Source organism: Triticum urartu, chromosome 3A (genome assembly GCF_056163025.1).
Source record: "Triticum urartu cultivar PI428250 chromosome 3A, HENAU_Tu73, whole genome shotgun sequence".
Lineage (NCBI taxonomy): Eukaryota > Viridiplantae > Streptophyta > Magnoliopsida > Poales > Poaceae > Triticum > Triticum urartu.
In genome coordinates, this window is record NC_141875.1 from 519,459,832 (window position 1) to 519,479,916 (window position 20,085).

Genomic DNA, 20,085 nt, shown 5'->3' on the forward strand with positions numbered 1-20,085 from the left:
ATTCCTAGGAAAGTGTTCCACGCCCTTCCTTAACAGAAATTGGAATTCAATATTTCCTTCTTTCATATCAATAATTGCACCAATCGTTCTAAGGAAAGTTCTACCGAGAATAATAGGACATGTATGATTGCAATCTATATCAAGAACAGTGAAATCTACGGGCACATAATTCCTATTTGCAACAATAAGAACAGTATTAATCCTTCCCATAGGTTTCTTAATAGTGGAATCCGCAAGATGCAAATTTAAAGAACAATCATCAAATTCATGGAAACCTAATATTTCACACAAAGTTTTTGGAATCGTGGAAACACTAGCACCAAATCACATAAAGCATAGCATTCATGATCTTTAATTTTAATTTTAATAGTAGGTTCCCACTCATCATAAAGTTTTCTAGGGATAGAAACTTCTAATTCAAGCTTTTCTTCATAAGATTTCATTAAAGCATCAACGATATGTTTGGTAAAAGCTTTATTTTGATCATAAGCATGAGGAGAATTTAGCACGGATTGCAACAAGGAAATACAATCTATCAAAGAGAAATTATCATAATTAAATCCCTTGAAATCCAAAATAGTGGGTTCATTGCTATGTAAAGTTTTGACCTCTTCAATCCCAGTTTTACCAATTTTTGCATCAAGATCTAAAAACTCCGAATCATTGGGACGCCTTTTAACTAAAGTTGACTCATCTGCAGTCCCATCATTATCAAGATTTATATTGCAAAACAAATATTTAATAGGAGACACATCAATCACTTTTAGATCTTCATCTTTATTATCGTGAAAACTAGAAAAACACACTTTTATAAAGCAATCTTTTTTAGCACGTATCCTAGCGGTTCTTTCTTTGCACTCATCAATGGAAATTCTCATGGCTTTGAGAGACTCATGGATATCATGCTTAGGTGGAATAGATCTAAGTTTTAAGGAATCAACATCAAGAGAAATTATATCCACGTTCCTAGCCAACTCATCAATCTTAGGCAATTTTTCTTCAAGCAAAGCATTGAAAATCTTTTGCGAAATCATAAATTCTTTAACACTAGTCTCAAAATCAGAGGGAATCTTATTAAAATTTCCATAAGAGTTGTTGTAGGAATTACCATAATTATTAGAGGAATTACTAGGAAACGGCCTAGGATTAAAGTTTCCTCTATAAGCGTTGTTACCAAAATTGTTCCTACCAACAACATTCACATCCATAGATTCATTATTATTCTCAAACAAAGTAGACAAAGGCATATCATTAGGGTCAGAAGAAACACTCTTATTAGCAAATAATTTCATAAGTTCATCCATCTTTCCACTCAAAACATTATTTTTTTTCTATAGCATGAACCTTTTTACTAGTAGATCTTTCGGTGTGCCATTGAGAATAACTAACCATAATATTATCCAGGAGTTTAGTAGCTTCTCCCAAAGTGATTTCCATAAAAGTTCCCCCCGCGGCCGAATCTAAAAGATTTCTAGAAGCAAAATTCAATCCAGCATAAAAAATTTGTATGATCATCCATAAATTTAATCCATGAGTAGGGCAATTATGTATCATTAATTTCATCCTCTCCCAAGCTTGTGAAACATGCTCATTATCAAGTTGCTTAAAATTCATAATATCATTTCTAAGAGAGATGATCTTAGCGGGAGGAAAAATACTTAGAGATAAAAGCATGTTTGCACTTATTCCATGAATCAATAATATTTTTAGGCAAAGAGGGAAACCAAGTTTTAGCATGATCTCTAAGCGAAAACGGAAATAGATTCAATTTAACAATATCATTATCCACATCTTTCTTCTTTTGCATATCACATAAATCAACAAAGTTGTTTAGATGGGTAGCGGCATCTTCACTAGGAAGGCCAGAGAACGGATCTTTCATGACAAGATTCAGCAAAGCAGTATTAATTTCACAAGATTCCGCATCGGTAAGAGGAGCATTCAGAGTGCTAAGAAAATCATTATTATTGGTATTGGAAAAGTCACACAATTTAGTATTGTCATGAGCCATCGTGACAAACAATCCAACACACAAGCACACAAGAAGCAGGCAAAAGGAGACGAACGGAAAAGAGGGCGAATAAAACGGCAAGGGTGAAGTGGGGGAGGGGAAAACGAGAGGCAAATGGAAAATAATGTAATGTCGGGGATAAGAGTTTGTCATGGGTACTTGGTATGTCTTGACTTGCGCGTAGATCTCGCCGGCAACGGCGCCAGAAATCCTTCTTGCTACCTCTTGAGCATGCGTTGATTTTCCCTTGAAGAGGAAACGGTGATGCAGCAAAGTAGCGTAAGTATTTCCCTCAGTTTTTGAGAACCAAGGTATCAATCCAGTAGGAGACTACACGCAAGTCGCCTAGTACCTGCACAAACAAACAACGCGATAAAGGGGTTGTCAATCCCTTCACGGTTGCTTACGAAAGTGAGATCTGATATAGATAATAAGATAAATAGTTTTGGTATTTTTGTTGTATATATTGGAAAATAAAAATTGCAAAATAGAAATCACAAGTTGATAGGAAAATAATATGATGGAAGATAGACCCGGGGGCCATAGGTTTCACTAGTGGCTTCTCTCAAGATAGCAAATTCTACGGTGGGTGAACAAATTACTATCGAGCAATTGATAGAAAAGCGCGTAGTTATGAGAATATCTAGGCATGATCATGTATATAGGCATCATGTCCGCCACAAGTAGACCGAAACGATTCTGCATCTACTACTATTACTCCAAACATCGACCGCTATCCAGCATGCATCTAGAGTATTAAGTTCATAAGAACAGAATAACGCATTAGGCAAGATGACATGATGTAGAGGGATAAACTCAAGCAATATGATATAAACCCCATCTTTTTATCCTCGATGGCAAAAATATTATACATGCCTTGCTGCCCCTGCTGTCACTGCGAAAGGACACCGCAAGATTGAACCCAAAGCTAAGCACTTCTCCCATTGCGAGAAAGATCGATCTAGTAGGCCAAACCAAACTGATAATTCGAAGAAACTTGCAAAGATATTAAATCATGCATAAAAGATTTCAGAGAAGAATCAATATATTGTTCATAGATAATCTTGATCATAAACCCACAATTCATCGGATCTCGACAAACACACCGCAAAAATAATTACATCGAATAGATCTCCAAGAGAATCAAGGAGAACTTTGTATTGAGATCCAAAGAGAGAGAAGAAGCCATCTAGCTAATAACTATGGACCCAAAGGTCTGTGGTAAACTATTCACACATCATCGGAGAGGCTCTGGTGTTGATGTAGAAGCCCTCCGTGATCGATACCCCCTCCGGCGGAGCACCGGAAAAGGCCACAAGATGGGATCTCACGGGTGCAGAAGGTTGCGGCGGTGGAAATAGGGTTGCGTGGTGCTCCTGGATGTTTTCGGGGGTATATGGGTATATATAGGAGGAAGAAGTACGTCGGTGGAGCTGCGAGGGGCCCACGGGGGTGGGGGTGCGCCTACCCCGTTGGGCGCGCCCTCCTGCCTCGTGGCCTCCTCGCTTCTTTCTTGACATCCACTCCAAGTCTCCTGGATCATGTTTGTTCTGAAAATAACTCTTCCGAAGATTTCATTCCATTTGGATTCCGTTTGATATTCCTTTTCTGTGGAACACTGAAATAGGCAAAAAACAGCAATTTGCATTGGGCCTTTGGTTAATAGGTTAGTCCCAAAAATAATATAAAAAGGTATATTAAAGCCCATTAAACATCCAAAACAGATAATATAATAGCATGGAAAAATCAAAAATTATAGATACGTTGGAGACGTATCAGGGTACAATAGTGATCCAGTAGTGGATCACTGGACAGCGGTCAAAATTATCCTAAGTGGAATAAGGACATATTTCTCGGTTATGGAGGTGACAAAAAGTTCGTCCTAAAGGGTAATGTCGATGCAAACTTTGACACAGATCCGGATGACTCTAAGTCTCAATCTAGATACATATTGAAAGTGGGAGCAATTAGCTAGAGTAGCTCCATGCAGAGCATTGTAGACGTAGAAAATTTGCAAATACATACGGCTCTGAATGTGGCGGACCCGTTGACTAAACTTCTCTCACAAGCAAAACATGATCACACCTTAGTACTCTTTGGGTGCTAATCACATTGTGATGTGAACTATATTATTGACTCTAGTAAACCCTTTGGGTGTTAGTCACATGGAGATGTGAACTAATCACATAAAGATGTGAACTATTGGTGTTAAATCACATAACGATGTGAACTAGATTATTGACTCTAGTGCAAGTGGGAGACTGAAGGAAATATGTCCTAGAGGCAATACTAAAGTTGTTATTTATATTTCCTTATATCATGATAAATGGCTATTATTCATGCTAGAATTGTATTAACTGGAAACTTAGTACATGTGTGAATACATAGACAAAACAGAGTGTCCCTAGTATGCCTCTACTTGACTATCTCGTTAATCAAAGATGGTTAAGTTTCCTGACCATAGACATGTGTTTTCATTTGATGAACAGCATCACATCATTAGGAGAATGATGTGATGGAAAAGACCCATCCGTTAGCTTAGCATAATGATCGTTTAGTTTTATTGCTATTGCTTTCTTCATGACTTATACATGTTCCTCTGACTATGAGATTATGCAACTCCCGAATACCAGAGGATCACCTTGTGTGCTATCAAACGTCACAACGTAACTGGGTGATTATAAAGATGCTCTACAGGTGTCTTTGAATGTGTTTGTTGGGTTGGCATAGATCAAGATTAGGATTTGTCACTCCGTATATTGGAGAGGTATCTCTAGGCCCTCTCAGTAATGCACATCACTATAAGCCTTGCAAGCAATGTGACTAATGATTTATTTATGGGATGATGCATTACGGAATGAGTAAGAGACTTTCCGGTAAAGAGATTAAACTAGGTATGAGGATACCGACGATCGAATCTCGGGCAAGTAACATATCGATGACAAAGGGAACAACGTATGTTGTTATGCGGTTTGACCAATAAAGATGTTCGTAGAATATGTAGGAACCAATATGAGCATCCAGGTTCCGCTATTGGTTATTGACCGGAGATGTGTCTCGGTCATGTCTACATAGTTCTCGAACCCGTAGGGTCCGCACGCTTAACGTTCGATGACGATTTATATTATGAGTTATGTAATTTGATGACCGAAGTTTGTTCGGAGTCCTGGATAAGATCATAGACATGACGAGGAGTCTCGAAATGGTTGAGAGGTAAGGATTCATATACTGGAAGGCTATATTCGGACATCGGAAAGGTTCCGAGTGATTCGGGTATTTTTCGGAGTACCGGGGAGTTACGGGAATTCACCGGGAGAAGTAATGGGCCTTCTGGGGCCATACAAGAAAAGAGGAGGCGGGCCAAGGGGAGGTGGCGTGCACCCCCCCCATGGGTCCGAATTGGACTAGGGGAAGGGGGCAGTGCCCCCCCTTGCCTTTTCCTACACCCTCTCTCTTTCCCTCTTTCCTTCTCTCCTACTCCGAAAAGGAAATGGATTCCTACTAGGACTTGGAAGTCCTAGTAGGACTCCATATTCTTGGCACGCCCCTAGGGGTCCGGCCTCTCTCTCTCCCTCCTTTATAAACGTGGGCTGGGGCACCCCAAAGACACACAAGTTTCTCTTAGCCGTGTGCGGTGCCCCCCTCCATAGTTACACACCTCGGTCATATCATCGTAGTTCTTAGGCGAAGCCCTGCGCCGGTAACTTCATCATCATCGTCATCATGCCGTCGTGCTGACGGAACTCTCCCACGGCCTCAACTCGATCAAGAGCTCAAGGGACGTCATGGAGCTGAACATGTGCTGAACACGGAGGTGTCGTATGTTCGATACTTGGGTCAGTTGGATCGTGAAGACGTTTGACTACATCAACCGCATTACTAAACACTTCCGTTTTCGGTCTACGAGGGTACGTGGACACTCTCCCCACTCGATGCTATGCTTCTCCTAGATAGATCTTGCGTGATCGTAGGAAATTTTTTGAAATACTACGTTCCCCAACAAAGCATGGTGCACTAAACTATCAAGTAGTCATCATAACGAGCTTGTCAAACGTTCATAACATCTGCATCAGCTCCTGCAATAGGTCTATCACCTAGCAGTGCATCAAGGAAATAATTCTTCTGTGCAGCAATGAGGATAATCCTCAGATCACGAACACAGTCCGCATTATTGCTACTATCATATTTCAACTTAGTTTTCTCTAGGAACATATCAAAAATAGAACAGGGAGCTAAACGCGAGCTATTGATCTACAACACAGATATGCAAACGCTATCAGGACTAAGTTCATGATAAATTAAGTTCAATTAATCATATTACTTAAGAACTCCCACTTAGATAGACATCCCTCGAGTCATCTAAATGATCACGTGATCCAAATCAACTAATCCATGTCCGATCATCACGTGAGATGCAGTAGTCTTCAATGGTGAACATCTCTATGTTGATCATATCTACTATATGATTCACGTTCGACCTTTCGTTCTCCAGTGTTCCGAGGCCATGTCTATACATGCTAGGCTCGTCAAGTTTAACATGGGTATTCCACATGTGCAAAACTATCTTGCACCCGCTGTATGTGAACGTAGAGCCTATCACACCCGATCATCACGTGGTGTCTCGGCACGAAAAACTATCACAACGGTGCATACTCAGGGAGAACACTTATACCTTGAAATTTAGTTAGGGATCATCTTATGCTACCACTGTACTAAGCAAAATAATATGAGTAAAAGATAAACATCACATGCAATCAAAATATGTGACATGATATGGCCATCATCATCTTGTGCCTTTGATCTCCATCTCCAAAGCACCATCATGGTCTCCATCATCATCGGCTTGACACTTTGATCTCCATTGTAGCGTCGTGGTCGTCTCGCGAACTATTGCTTCTACAACTATCGCTAACGCATAGTGATAAAGTAAAGCAATTACATGGCGTTTTCATTTCATACAATAAAGCGACAACCATAAGGCTCCTGCCAGTTGCTGATAACTTTTACAAAACATGGTCATCTCATACAATAACGTATATCACATCATGTCTTGAACATATCACATCACAACATGCCCTGCAAAAACAAGCTAGACGTCCTCTACTTTGTTGTCGCAAGTTTTACATGGCTGCTACGGGCTTCTAGTAAGAAACGTTCTTACCTACGCATCAAATCCACAACAGTGATTTATCAAGATTGCTGTTTTAACCTTCAACAAGGACCGGCCGTAGTTGAATTTGATTCAACTAAAGTTGGAAAAACAGACACCCGCCAGCCACCTTTATGCAAAACTGGTTGCATGTCTATCGGTGGAACCGGTCTCATGAACGTGGTCATCTAAGGTTGGTCCGGGCCACTTCATCCAACAATACCACCGAATCAAAATAAGACATTGATGGTAAGCAGTATGATGATCACCACCCACAATTCTTTGTGTTCTACTCGTGCATTTCATCTGCGCATAGACTAGGCTTGGATGCCACTGTTGGAGAACGTAGCATGCAATTCAAAAAAAATCTTACGCTCACGCAAGATCTATCTAGGAGATGCATAGCAACGAGAGGGGGATAGTGTGTCCATGTACCCTCATAGACCGAAAGCGGAAGCGTTTGACAACACGGTTGATGTAGTCAAACTTCTTCTCATTCCGACCGATCAAGCACCGAACATACGGCACCTCCGAGTTCTGCACACATTCAGCTCGATGGCGTCCATCAAACTCTTGATCCAGCAAAGTGTCGAGGGAGAGTTTAGTCAGCATAACAGCATGGTGATGGTGATGGTGAAGTGATCCGCGCAGGGCTTCGCCTAAGCACTACGTGAATATGACCAGAGGCGTAAACTGTGGAGGGGGCGCCGCACACGGCTAACAAATGTTGATCTCTGTTCTAGCGGTGCCTCCCCCCCCTCATATATATATATATATATATATATATATATATATATATATATATATAGGTTGGAGGGGAGGAGAGGCAGCCAAGGGGGCACCCCAAGTAGGAGGAATCCTACTTGGGAGCCTCCCAATTCAGCCTCCCCCTTCCATATTCATCCGAAGGGGGAAGGAAGGAGGAGGGAGGAGGGGAGGAAGGGGGAGGCCGAATCCCTCCCCTTCCTTTCTCCCTTCTCCTCTTTCCTTTCCCTTTATTTTGGCCGACATGGGGCGCACCAGCCCCTTAGGGGCTGGTCTATCCCCCTCTTGGCCCATTAAGGCCCATGTAGTTGCCGGGGGGATGCCCGGAACCCCTTTCGGTGACCTGATATGCACCCGGTACCCCCAGAACACTTTCGGTGTCCGAATACCATCATCCAATATATGAATCTTTACCTCTCGACCATTTCGAGACTTCTCGTCATGTCCGTGATCTCATCCAGGACTCCAAACAACATTCGGTCACCAAATCACATAACTCATATAATACAAAATCGTCATCGAACGTTAAGCGTGTGGACCCTACAGGTTCGAGAACTATGTAGACATGACCGAGACACCTCTCCGGCAAATAACCAACAGTGCAACCTGGATGCTCATATTGGTTCCTACATATTCTACGAAGATCTTTATCGGTCGTACCGTAATGACAACATACATTATTCCCTTTGTCATCGGTATGTTACTTGATCGAGATTCGATTGTCGGTATCTTCATACCTAGTTCAATCTCGTTACCAGGAAGTCCCTTTACTCGTTCCGTAATACATCATCCCGCAACTAACTCATTAGTCACATTGCTTGCAAGCTTCTTATGATGTGTATTACCGACATGTCCCAGAGATACCTCTCCGATACTCGGAGTGACAAATCCTAATCTCGATCTATGCCAACCCAACAAACACCTTCGGAGATACCTGCAGAGCATCTTTATAATCACCCAGTTATGTTGTGACGTTTGATAGCACAAGGTATTCCTCCGGTGTTCGGGAGTTGCATAATCTCATAATCAAAGGAATATGTATTTCACATGAAGAAAGCAATAGCAATAAAACTAAACGATCAATATGCTAAGCTAACGGATGGATCTTGTCCATGGTTAGGAAACTTAACCATCTTGATTAACGAGCTAGTCTAGTAGAGGCTTACTAGGGACACGATGTTTTGTCTATGTATCCACACATGTATCAAATTTCTAGTTAATACAATTCTAGCATGAATAATAAACATTTATCATGATATAAGGAAATATAAATAACAACTTTATTACTGCCTCTAGGGCATATTTACTTCACAAGGTAGTATTTATTGGCGGTCAGAATCTAGATCGACGGGAACAGTTCACACGCCGGTCGCCGGAATTTACGAGTACTGTAGTATGAATTACACACGATTCCCGCAGCAAAATCCGTGTGTGAACATAATAGCTGACGGTTTCCAATATAGAACCGTGTCTGGTTAATGACCCCTGCCACTCACCTACCAAACCTCGAGCCACGAGATAGAGTGCCAATCGTGTGGGGGCCGGTTCTCTTGCGAGATCTTTACATTTTCTTTTTTGAACACTAGATATTTAGATCATTTGATGAATTTTTAACTCGCACACAAGTACACAAAAGTATGATTTTTCAAACCGTTATGGTTAGCCGTTGCATGTAGATGTAATTCAAATTTGAATTACGGTCATTAAATGGCTAGAAAATCAATTAAATGTCCTTAAAAGGTTAAGTGACCCCTAGAATTTCCCAAATTTTCACATGAAAGTTGTAGTAATGCATGCTAAACGTAGAAAAATTTGATCGCCATAAGAGGAAGCTATCTCCTATTCGTCATCAAACATGCATTGTTCCCTCTCGGAACCACGAGCCTTCTAGTGAGTTGCTCTGGTTTGTGAGGGGTGTGTGTTCAAACTTTCATCAAATAGGCCATTTTTTATACCACATCATCTTGGTGGCATGACATTACATCAAGCAAGGTTTCATATTTTTCTGATCATTTTTTAATTTTTTGGAATTAAAATGCCATGGCACTCCATGCATGTGCCCATGCCGTGAGAACAATATGTTTGAAAATTCCTTCTAATTTACTGCACACGGAATTAACTCACACACAAGTACGCAAATATGATATTTCAAACCATTATGGTTAGGCGTTGCATGTAGATGTAGTTCAAATTTGAGTCACAGTCATTAAATGGCAAGAAAATCACTTAAATGTCTTTAAAAGGTCAAATGACCCTTGAAATTTTCAAAATTTTCACATGACATTTGTATTAGTGCACGTTAGATGTAGAAAAAATTTTGAAGGCTGTAAGATGAAGCTACCTCCCATTCGTCATCAAACATGCATTGTTCCCTCTCGGGACCACGAGCCTTCTAGTGAGTTGCTCTGGTTTGTGAGGGGGTGTGTCCAAACTTTCATCAAACAAGACAATTTTTTTACCACATCATCTCGGTGGCATGACATTACATCAAGCAAGGTTTCATGTTTTTCTGATCATTTTTTAATTTTTGGGAATTAAAATGCCATGGCATTCCATGCATGTGTCCATGCCGTGAGACCAATATGTTTGAAAATTCCTTCTAATTTACTCCACATGGAATTAACTCGCACACAAGTACACAAATATGATTTTTTTTCAAATCGTTATGGTTAGGCGTTGCATGTAGATATAGTTCAAGTTTGAATTACGGTCACTAAATGGCTAGAAAATCACTTAAATGTCTTTAAAAGGTCAAATGACCCCTAGAATTTTCCAAATTTTCACATGATAGTTGTATTAGTGCATGTTAAATGTAGAAAACAAATTGAACGCCGTAAGAGGAAGCTATCTCCTGTTCGTCATCAAACATGCATTGTTCCATCTCAGAACCACGAGCCTTCTAGTGAGTTGCTCCGGTTTGTGAGGGGTGTGTCCAAACTTTCGTCAAACAGGCCAATTTTTTACCACGTCATCTTGGTGGCATGAAATTACATCAAGCAAGGTTTCATATTTTTCTGATCATTTTTTAATTTTTTGGAATTAAAATGCCATGGCACTCCATGCATTTGTCCATGCCGTGAGACCAATATGTTTGAAAATTCCTTCTAAATTACTGCACATGGAATTAACTCGCACACAAGTGCACAATTATGATTTTTCAAACGGTTATGGTTAGACGTTGCATGTAGATGTAGTTTAAATTTGAATTACGGTCATTAAATGGCTAGAAAATCACTAAAATGTCTTTAAAAGGTCAAATGATCCCTATAATTTTCGAAATTTTCATATTACAGTTGTAGTAGTGCACATTAAACGTAGAAAAAATTTAAGGTTGTAAGAGGAATCCATCTCCTATTCGTCATCAAACATGCATTGTTCCCTCTCGGAACCACGAGCCTTCTAGTGAGTTGCTCCGGTTTGTGAGGGGTGCGTGTCCAAACTTTCGTCAAAATACCAATTTTTTTACCACGTCATCTTGGTGGCATTACATTACATCAAGCAAGGTTTCATGTTTTTCTGATCATTTTTTAATTTTTTGGAATTAAAATGCCATGGCACTCCATGCATACATATGCAAGTGTCCATGTCGTGAGACCAATATGTTTGAAAATCCTTCTAATTTACTGCACATGGAATTAACTCACACACAAGTACACAAATATGATTTTCAAACTGTTATGGTTAGCCGTTGCATGTAGATGCAGTTCAAATTTGAATTACGGTCATTAAATGGCTAGAAAATCATTTTAATGTCTTCAAAAGTTAAATGACCCCTAAAATTTTCCAAATTTTCACATGGCAGTTGCATTAGTGCACGTTACACGTAGAAAAAATTTGAAGGCCGTAAGAGGAAGCTATCTCCCGTTCGTCATCAAACATGCATTGTTCCCTCTCGGAACCACGAGCCTTCTAGTGAGTTGCTCCGGTTTGTGAGGGGTGTGTGTCCAAACTTTCGTCACACATGCCAATTTTTTTTACCACATCATCTTGGTGGCATGACATTAAATCAATCAATGTTTCATGTGTTTCTGATATTTTTTATTTTTTTTAGAATTTAAATGCCATGGCACTCCATGCTTAATTGTGGCATAGCCGTTAGACCAATATGTTTGAAAATTCCTTCCAATTTACTGTACATGGAATTAAATCGCACATAAGTACACAAAATATGACTTTTCAAACCGTTGTGGTTAGCTGTTGCATGTACATGTAGTTCAAATTTCAATTACGGTCATTAAATGGCTAGAAAATCACTTAAATGTCTTAAAAGGTCAAATGACCCCTGAATTTTTCCAAAATTTGACATGACAGTTGTATTAGTACTACAATTTTTCTCATACATTTAAAAAACGATCTGTTGCCACTTTACTCCAAATTCGTCTTTCACAACTAATAAAAAATATCTACAACATCACACATAGTTGTTTTCTAGGAATCGTTTGCGATGAAAATATCTGGGTCTATTTAAGTCTTCCTCCTTAAGCTTTGCCGGCTCGTCTGCTCCAGTGCCGGCAACCCCCGAATCCATGAATCCCTATCCCCATTCCCACACCCCCTTGTTGCAAAGATGACGCCGTGGAAACGCTTCGTGAAGGCCCATACGATGATCACGTCCCCCCCTCCCCGAGCATCGCCGCCTGCGCCGAGAGTGCGGCCGCCTACGCCGAGAGTGTCGCCGCATCCACATTAAGCGCGGCTGCTTCCACCGAGAGGGCATCTGCGGTAGCCGACAGGGCGGCTGTAGCAGCCGAGACGGCTGGAGCTACTGCTGCGACGACAGCTAGAAACACCGAGAGCGCTTGAGCTGTCGGCCGTGCCGCCGGTGTCGCCCTGGCCCGGGTCGAGGCCATCCACGCCAAGATCGAGGATGCACACACCAAGATATTCCAGGCCACCTAGAAATCCAGCATGCAACCCATGTCCGAAAAGGTGGCGGTGGCCATGGAGCACCTGCTTCCTCATGAGGTCGCCGAGCGGGAGCTGGAGATGCACGAGGCGGCGGAGATCGAGGAGTGCCAGGAGGAGGAGTTGCACGTGGACGAGGTCGAGGTAGAGAAGAGTCTGTCCGTTGAGGAATCCACGGTGGAGTACCAACGCGAGCTCTGGCGCAGCCACTACTACGAGTACTACAACCTTGAGGGCGACGCCGAGGATGAGGACGCGGTCGACTTCAGCAGGGGGCGCGGATTCGACAAATGGTGGCATGTCCCCACGACAAGTCATCGACGTCTCATCTTACACTGACGATGCATAGGTCGACGCAGTGGCGGATTTGTTAAAATTATGCGTACTTAGGCCTTGTTTTTAATGCTGCTCTTTTGTTAGAGCAAAGTTTAGGTCAACTGGCTCTATTTAATTACTAAAATTGCTTGATTCAGTAAGTGTGGTCTATCTGCTATACGCTCTTTTGTGTGCCCAAATTAGCAAGCGATGTTAAATTATGCAATGACGTACCCGAGGAAATTTCCACCAAAATTTGAATTATCAAACTCATCCCATGTGCGTAAAGCAGAAGAATCGTTTGCGATGCACACAATCGCTCAAAGTGAATGGTCCAGCGGCACCGCGTGCAAAGTTTCCCTCCACATTTCCAAAATTTTGGCGTACCGCCAAAATATCTACCCTTCCCCCTCCTCCCTTCCCCACCCCCTTTTCTCCCCGACCACAAGTCACATTTCCCCTGTTTCCTCCTTCCTTGCTTCCTTCTAAGCTATAGCCACTTCCTCACTTGCTTCCCCGCTCTCGCCGTCTAGCATCCTACCGCTGGGGTCGCCATGGTCTTCTTCAAAGACCTCTCCAACAGTTCCTCCTCCGGTGACGACTCCTTCACCACCCGGGTATGCCTATCTTCTCTCTCCCTCGGGCTATGACTTGGAATGAAGGATTTTTACCCGGTGGTCGATTTGAGTCATTTCTTCCTCTTGTAGCTCCCTAGGACCATCAGTGGCAACGAATAGAGCGGGGTGGCTGAAGATCTATCTGCTCATTGTCACCATCAATCTCCATGCGTGAAGCTAGTTGCGTTTGAATCTGTGGACAGTGGGAGGAAGTTTCTGGCATGTGCAGAGAAGGTTAGTGATACGTCTCCAACGTATCTATAATTTTTTATTGTTCCATGCTATATTATATTTTGTTTTGGATATTACTGGGCCTTATTATACACTTTTATATTATTTTTGGGACTAACCTATTAACCGGAGGCCCAGCCCAGAATTGATGTTTTTCGCCTATTTTAGGGTTTCGCAGAAAAAGAATATCAAACAGAGTCCAAATGGAATGAAACCTTCGGGAACGTGATTTTCGGAACGAACATGATCCAGAGGACTTGGAACCTACGTCAAGACATCAACCAGGAGGCCACGAGGTAGGGGGCGCACCTACCCCCCACCCAGGAGCGCCCTCCACCCTCGTGGGCCCCCTGTTGCTCCACCGACGTACTCCTTCCTCCTATATATACCTACGCACCCCCAAACTACCAGATACAGAGCCAAAACCCTAATTCCACCGCCGTAACTTTCTTTATCCATGAGATCCCATCTTGGGGCCTTTTCTGGAGCTCCGTCGGAGGGGGCATCGATCACGGAGGGCTTCTACATCAAAACCATAGCCCCTCCGATGAAGTGTGAGTAGTTTACCTCAGACCTTCGGGTCCATAGTTATTAGCTAGATGGCTTCTTCTCTCTTTTTGGATCTCAATACAATGTTCTCCCCCTCTCTCGTGGAAATATATTCGATGTAATCTTCTTTTGCGGTGTGTTTCTTGAGACCGATGAATTGTGGGTTTATGATCAAATTTATCTATGAACAATATTTGAATCTTCTTTGAATTCTTTTATGTATGATTGGTTATCTTCGCAAGTCTCTTCGAATTATCAGTTTGGTTTGGCCTACTAGATTGATCTTTCTTGCAATGGGAGAAGTGCTTAGCTTTGGGTTCAATCTTGAAGTGTACTTTCCCAGTGACAATAGGGGTAGCAAGGCACGTATTGTATTGTTGGCATCGAGGATAAAAAGATGGGGTTTATATCATATTGCATGAGTTTATCCCTCTACATCATGTCATCTTGCTGAAAGCGTTACTCTGTTCTTATGAACTTAATACTCTAGATGCATGCTGGATAGCAGTCAATGTGTGGAGTAATAGTAGTAGATGCAGGGAGGAGTCGGTCTACTTGTCTCGAACGTGATGCCTATATACATGATCATACCTTGATATTCTCATAACTATGCTCAATTCTGTTAATTGCTCAATAGTAATTTGTTTACCCACCATGAATACTTATGCTCTTGAGAGAAGCCACTAGTGAAACCTATGGCCCAGGTCTATCTTCCATCATATTAATCTTCCAATACTTAGTTATTTCCTTTGCCATTTATTTTACTTTGCATCTTTTATTTCTCTTTATCATAAAAATACCAAAAATATTATCTTATCATATCTATCAGATCTCACTCTTGTAAGTGACCGTGTAGGGATTGACAACCCCTTATCGCGTTGGTTGTGAGGATTTATTTGTTTGTGTAGGTGCGAGGGACTCGTGCGTGGCCTCCTACTGGATTGATACCTTGGTTCTCAAAAACTGAGGGAAATAATTACGCTACTTTGCTGCATCACCCTTTCCTGTTCAAGGGAAAACCAACGCAAGTGCTCAAGAAGTAGCAAGAAGGATTTCTGGCGCCGTTGCCAGGGAGGTCTACGCAAGAGTTAACATACCAAGTACCCATCACAAAACCTTATCTCCTACATTACATTATTTGCCATTTGCCTCTCGTTTTCCTCTCCCCCACTTCACCCTTGTCGTTTTATTCGCCCATTCTCTCCATCCTCCCTCTCTTTCTCTATTCGCCTCTTTTTGCATGTTTCTTGTTTGCTTGTGTGTTGGATTGCTAGCTTGTCACGATGGCTCAAGATAATACTAAATTATGTGACTTTACCAATACCAACAACAATGATTTCCTTAGCACTCCAATTGCTCCTCTTACCGATACTGAATCTTGTGAAATCAATGCTGCTTTGTTGAATCTTGTCATGAAAGATCAATTCGCCGGCCTTCCTAGTGGAGATGCCACTACCCATCTGAATAGCTTCATTGATTTATGTGATATGCAAAAGAAGAAAGATGTGGATAATGATATTGTTAAATTGAAGCTATTTCCTTTTTCGCTTAGAGATCGTGCTAAAGCTTGGTTTTCGTCTTTGCCTAAAAATAGTATTGATTCTTGGAATAAGTGCAAAGATGCGTTTATCTCTAAGTATTTTCCTCCCGCTAAGATTATCTCTCTTAGAAACGATATTATGAATTTTAAGCAACTTGATCATGAACATATTGCACAAGCTTGGGAGAGGATGAAATTAATGATACGTAATTGCCCTACACATGGTTTGAATTTGTGGATGATTATACAAAAAATTTATGTCGGGTTGAATTTTGCTTCTAGAAATCTTTTAGATTCAGCCGCGGGAAGCACTTTTATGGAAATCACTTTAGGAGAAGCTACTAAACTCCTAGATAATATTATGGTTAATTATTCTCAATGGCACACTGAAAGATCTACTAATAAAAAAGTGCATGCGATAGAAGAAATTAATGTTTTGAGTGGAAAGATGGATGAACTTATGAAATTATTTGCTAATAAAAGTGTTTCTTCTAATCCTAATGATATGCCTTTGTCTACTTTGATTGAGAATAATAATGAATATATGGATGTGAATTTTGTTGGTAGGAATAATTTTGGTAACTACGCGTATAGAGGAAACTTTAATCCTAGGCCGTATCCTAGTAATTCCTCTAATAATTATGGTAATTCCTACAACAATTCTTATGGAAATTATAATAATATTCCCTCTAATTTTGAAACTAATATTAAAGAATTTATTACTTCGCAAAAGAATTTTCAATGCTTTGATTGAAGAAAAATTGCTTAAGATTGATGAGTTGGCTAGGAACGTTGATAGAATTTTTCTTGATGTTGATTCTTTCAAACTTAGATCTATTCCACCTAAGCATGATATCAATGAGTCTCTCAAAGCCATGAGAATTTCCATTGATGAGTGCAAAGAAAGAACCGCTAGGATGCGTGCTAAGAAAGATTGTTTTATAAAAGCGTGTTCTTCTAGTTTCCATGATAATAAAGATGAAGATCTAAAAGTTATTGATGTGTCCCCTATTAAATCCTTTTTTTGTAATATGAATCTTTCTAATGATGGGACTGAATATGATCCACCTTTACCTAGACGGCGTTCCAAAAATTCGGAGTCTTTAGATCTTGATGCTAAAATTGTTAAAACTGGGATTGAAGAAGTCAAAACTTTAAATATTAATGAACCCACTATTTTGGATTTCAAAGAATTTAATTATGATAATTGCTCTTTGATATATTGTATTTCCTTGTTGCAATCCGTGCTAAATTCTCCTCATGCTTATAGTCAAAATAAAGCTTTTACTAAACATATCGTTGATGCTTTGATGCAATCTTATGAAGAAAAACTTGAGTTGGAAGTTTCTATCCCTAGAAAACTTTATGATGAGTGGGAACCTACTATTAAAATTAAAATTAAAGATCATGAATGCTATGCTTTGTGTGATTTGAGTTCTAGTGTTTCCACAATTCCAAAGACTTTGTGTGATTTGTTAGGTTTTCGTGATTTTGATGATAGCTCTTTAAACTTGCACCTTGTGGATTCCACCATTAAGAAACCTATGGGAAGAATTAATTATGTTCTTATTGTTGCAAGTAGGAATTATGTGCCCGTAGATTTTATTGGTCTTGACATAGATTGCAATCCTTCATGTCCTATTATTCTTGGTAGACCTTTCCTTAGAACAATTGGTGCAATTATTGATATGAAGGAAGGAAATATTAGATTCCAATTTCCATTAAGGAAAGGCATCAAACACTTTCCTAGAAATAAAATAAAACTACCATATGAATATATCATGGGAGCCACTTATGGATTGCCTACCAAAGATGGCAATACCTAGATCTATCCTTGCTTTTTATGCCTAGCTAGGGGCGTTAAACGATAGTGCTTGTTGGGAGGCAACCCAATTTTATTTTTATTCCTTGCTTTTTTATCCTGTTTAGTAATAAGTAATTTATCTAGCCTTTGTTTTGGTTGTGTTTTTTGTGCTCAATTAGTGTTTGTGCCAAGTAGAACCGTTGGGAAGACTTGGGGAAAGTCTTTTTAATCTTGCTGTAAAAACAGAAACGTTAGCGCTCACGAGAACTACTGCCATTTTTATTTGGAAAGTGATATTTAGTTAATTATTTTTGAAGATTATTAACAGATAAATTCCTCACGTCCAGAAATTTATTTTAGAATTTTTGGGGTTCCAGATCTTGCTTATTTTAATGAATCTATGGCTAGTAAAATAGTTTATAAACCATAGAGAAGTTGGAATACAGTAGGTTTAACACCAATATAAATAAATAATGAGTTCATTACAGTACCTTGAAGTGGTGTTTTTTTTTCTTTCGCTAACGGAGCTCATGAGATTTTCTACTTTAAGTTTTGTGTTGTGAAGTTTTCAAGTTTTGGGTGAAAGATTTGATGGATTATGGAACAAGGAGTGGCAAGAGCCTAAGCTTGGGGATGTCCATGGCACCCCAAGATAATCTAAGGACACCTAAAAGCCAAAGCTTGGGAATGCCCCGGAAGGCATCTCCTCTTTCGTCTACTTCCATCGGTAACTTTACTTGGAGCTATATTTTTATTCGCCACATCATATGTGTTTTGCTTGGAGCGTCTTGTATGATTTGAGTCTTTGATTTTTAGTTTACCACAATCATCATTGCTGTACACACCTTTTGAGAGAGACACACATGATTCGGAAATTATTAGAATACTCTATGTGCTTCACTTATAACTTTTGAGTTATATAGTTTTTGCTCTAGTACTTCACTTATATCTTTTAGAGCACGATGGTGGTTTTGTTTTATAGAAACTATTATTCTATCATGCTTCACTTAGACTATTTTGAGAGTCTTAAATAGCATGGTAATTTACTTAAATAATCCTAATATGCTAGGTATTCAAGACTAGTAAAAACTTTCTTATGAGTGTGTTGAATACTAAGAGAAGTTTGATGCTTGATGATTGTTTTGAGACATGGAGGTAGTGATATCAAAGTTGTGCTAGTTGAGTAGTTGTGAATTTGAAAAATACTTGTGTTGAAGTTTTCAAGTCCCGTAGCATGCACGTATGGTAAACGTTATGTAACAAATTTGAAACATGAGGTGTTCTTTGAGTGTCCTCCTTATGAGTGGCGGTCGGGGACGAGCGATGGTCTTTTCCTACCAATCTATCCCCCTAGGAGCATGCGCGTAGTGCTTGGTTTTTGATGACTTGTAGATTTTTGCAATAAGTATGTGAGTTCTTTATGACTAATGTTGAGTCCATGGATTATACGCACTCTCACCTTTCCATCATTGCTAGCCTCTTCGGTACCGTGCATTGCCCTTTCTCACATTGAGAGTTGGTGCAAAATTCGCCGGTCCATCCAAACCCCGTGATATGATACGCTCTTTCACACATAAACCTCCTTATATCTTCCTCAAAACAACCACCATACCTACCTATTATGGCATTCCCATAGTCATTCCGAGATATATTGCCATGCAACTTTCCACCGTTCCGTTTATCATGACACGTTCATCATTGTCATATTGCTTTGCATGATCATGTAGTTGACATAGTATTTGTGGCAAAGCCACCATTCATAATCCTTTCATACATGTCACTCTTGGTTCATTGCACATCCCGGTACACCTCCGGAGGCATTCATATAGAGTCATACTTTGTTATAGTATCAAGTTGTAATCATTGATTTGTAAATAAATAGAAGTGTGACGATCATCATTTTCTAGAGCATTGTCCCAAGTGAGGAAAAAAAGAAAAAAAAAGAGAAAGGCCATAAAAAAGAGAAGGCCCAAAAAAATGAGAGAAAAAGAGAGAAGGGACAATGTTACTATCCTTTTTACCACACTTGTGCTTCAAAGTAGCACCATAATCTTCATGATAGAGAGTCTTTTGTCTTGTCACTTTCATATACTAGTGGGAATTTTTCATTATAGAACTTGGCTTGTATATTCCAACAATGGGCTTCCTCAAATGCCCTAGGTCTTCGTGAGCAAGCAAGTTGGATGCACACCCACTTAG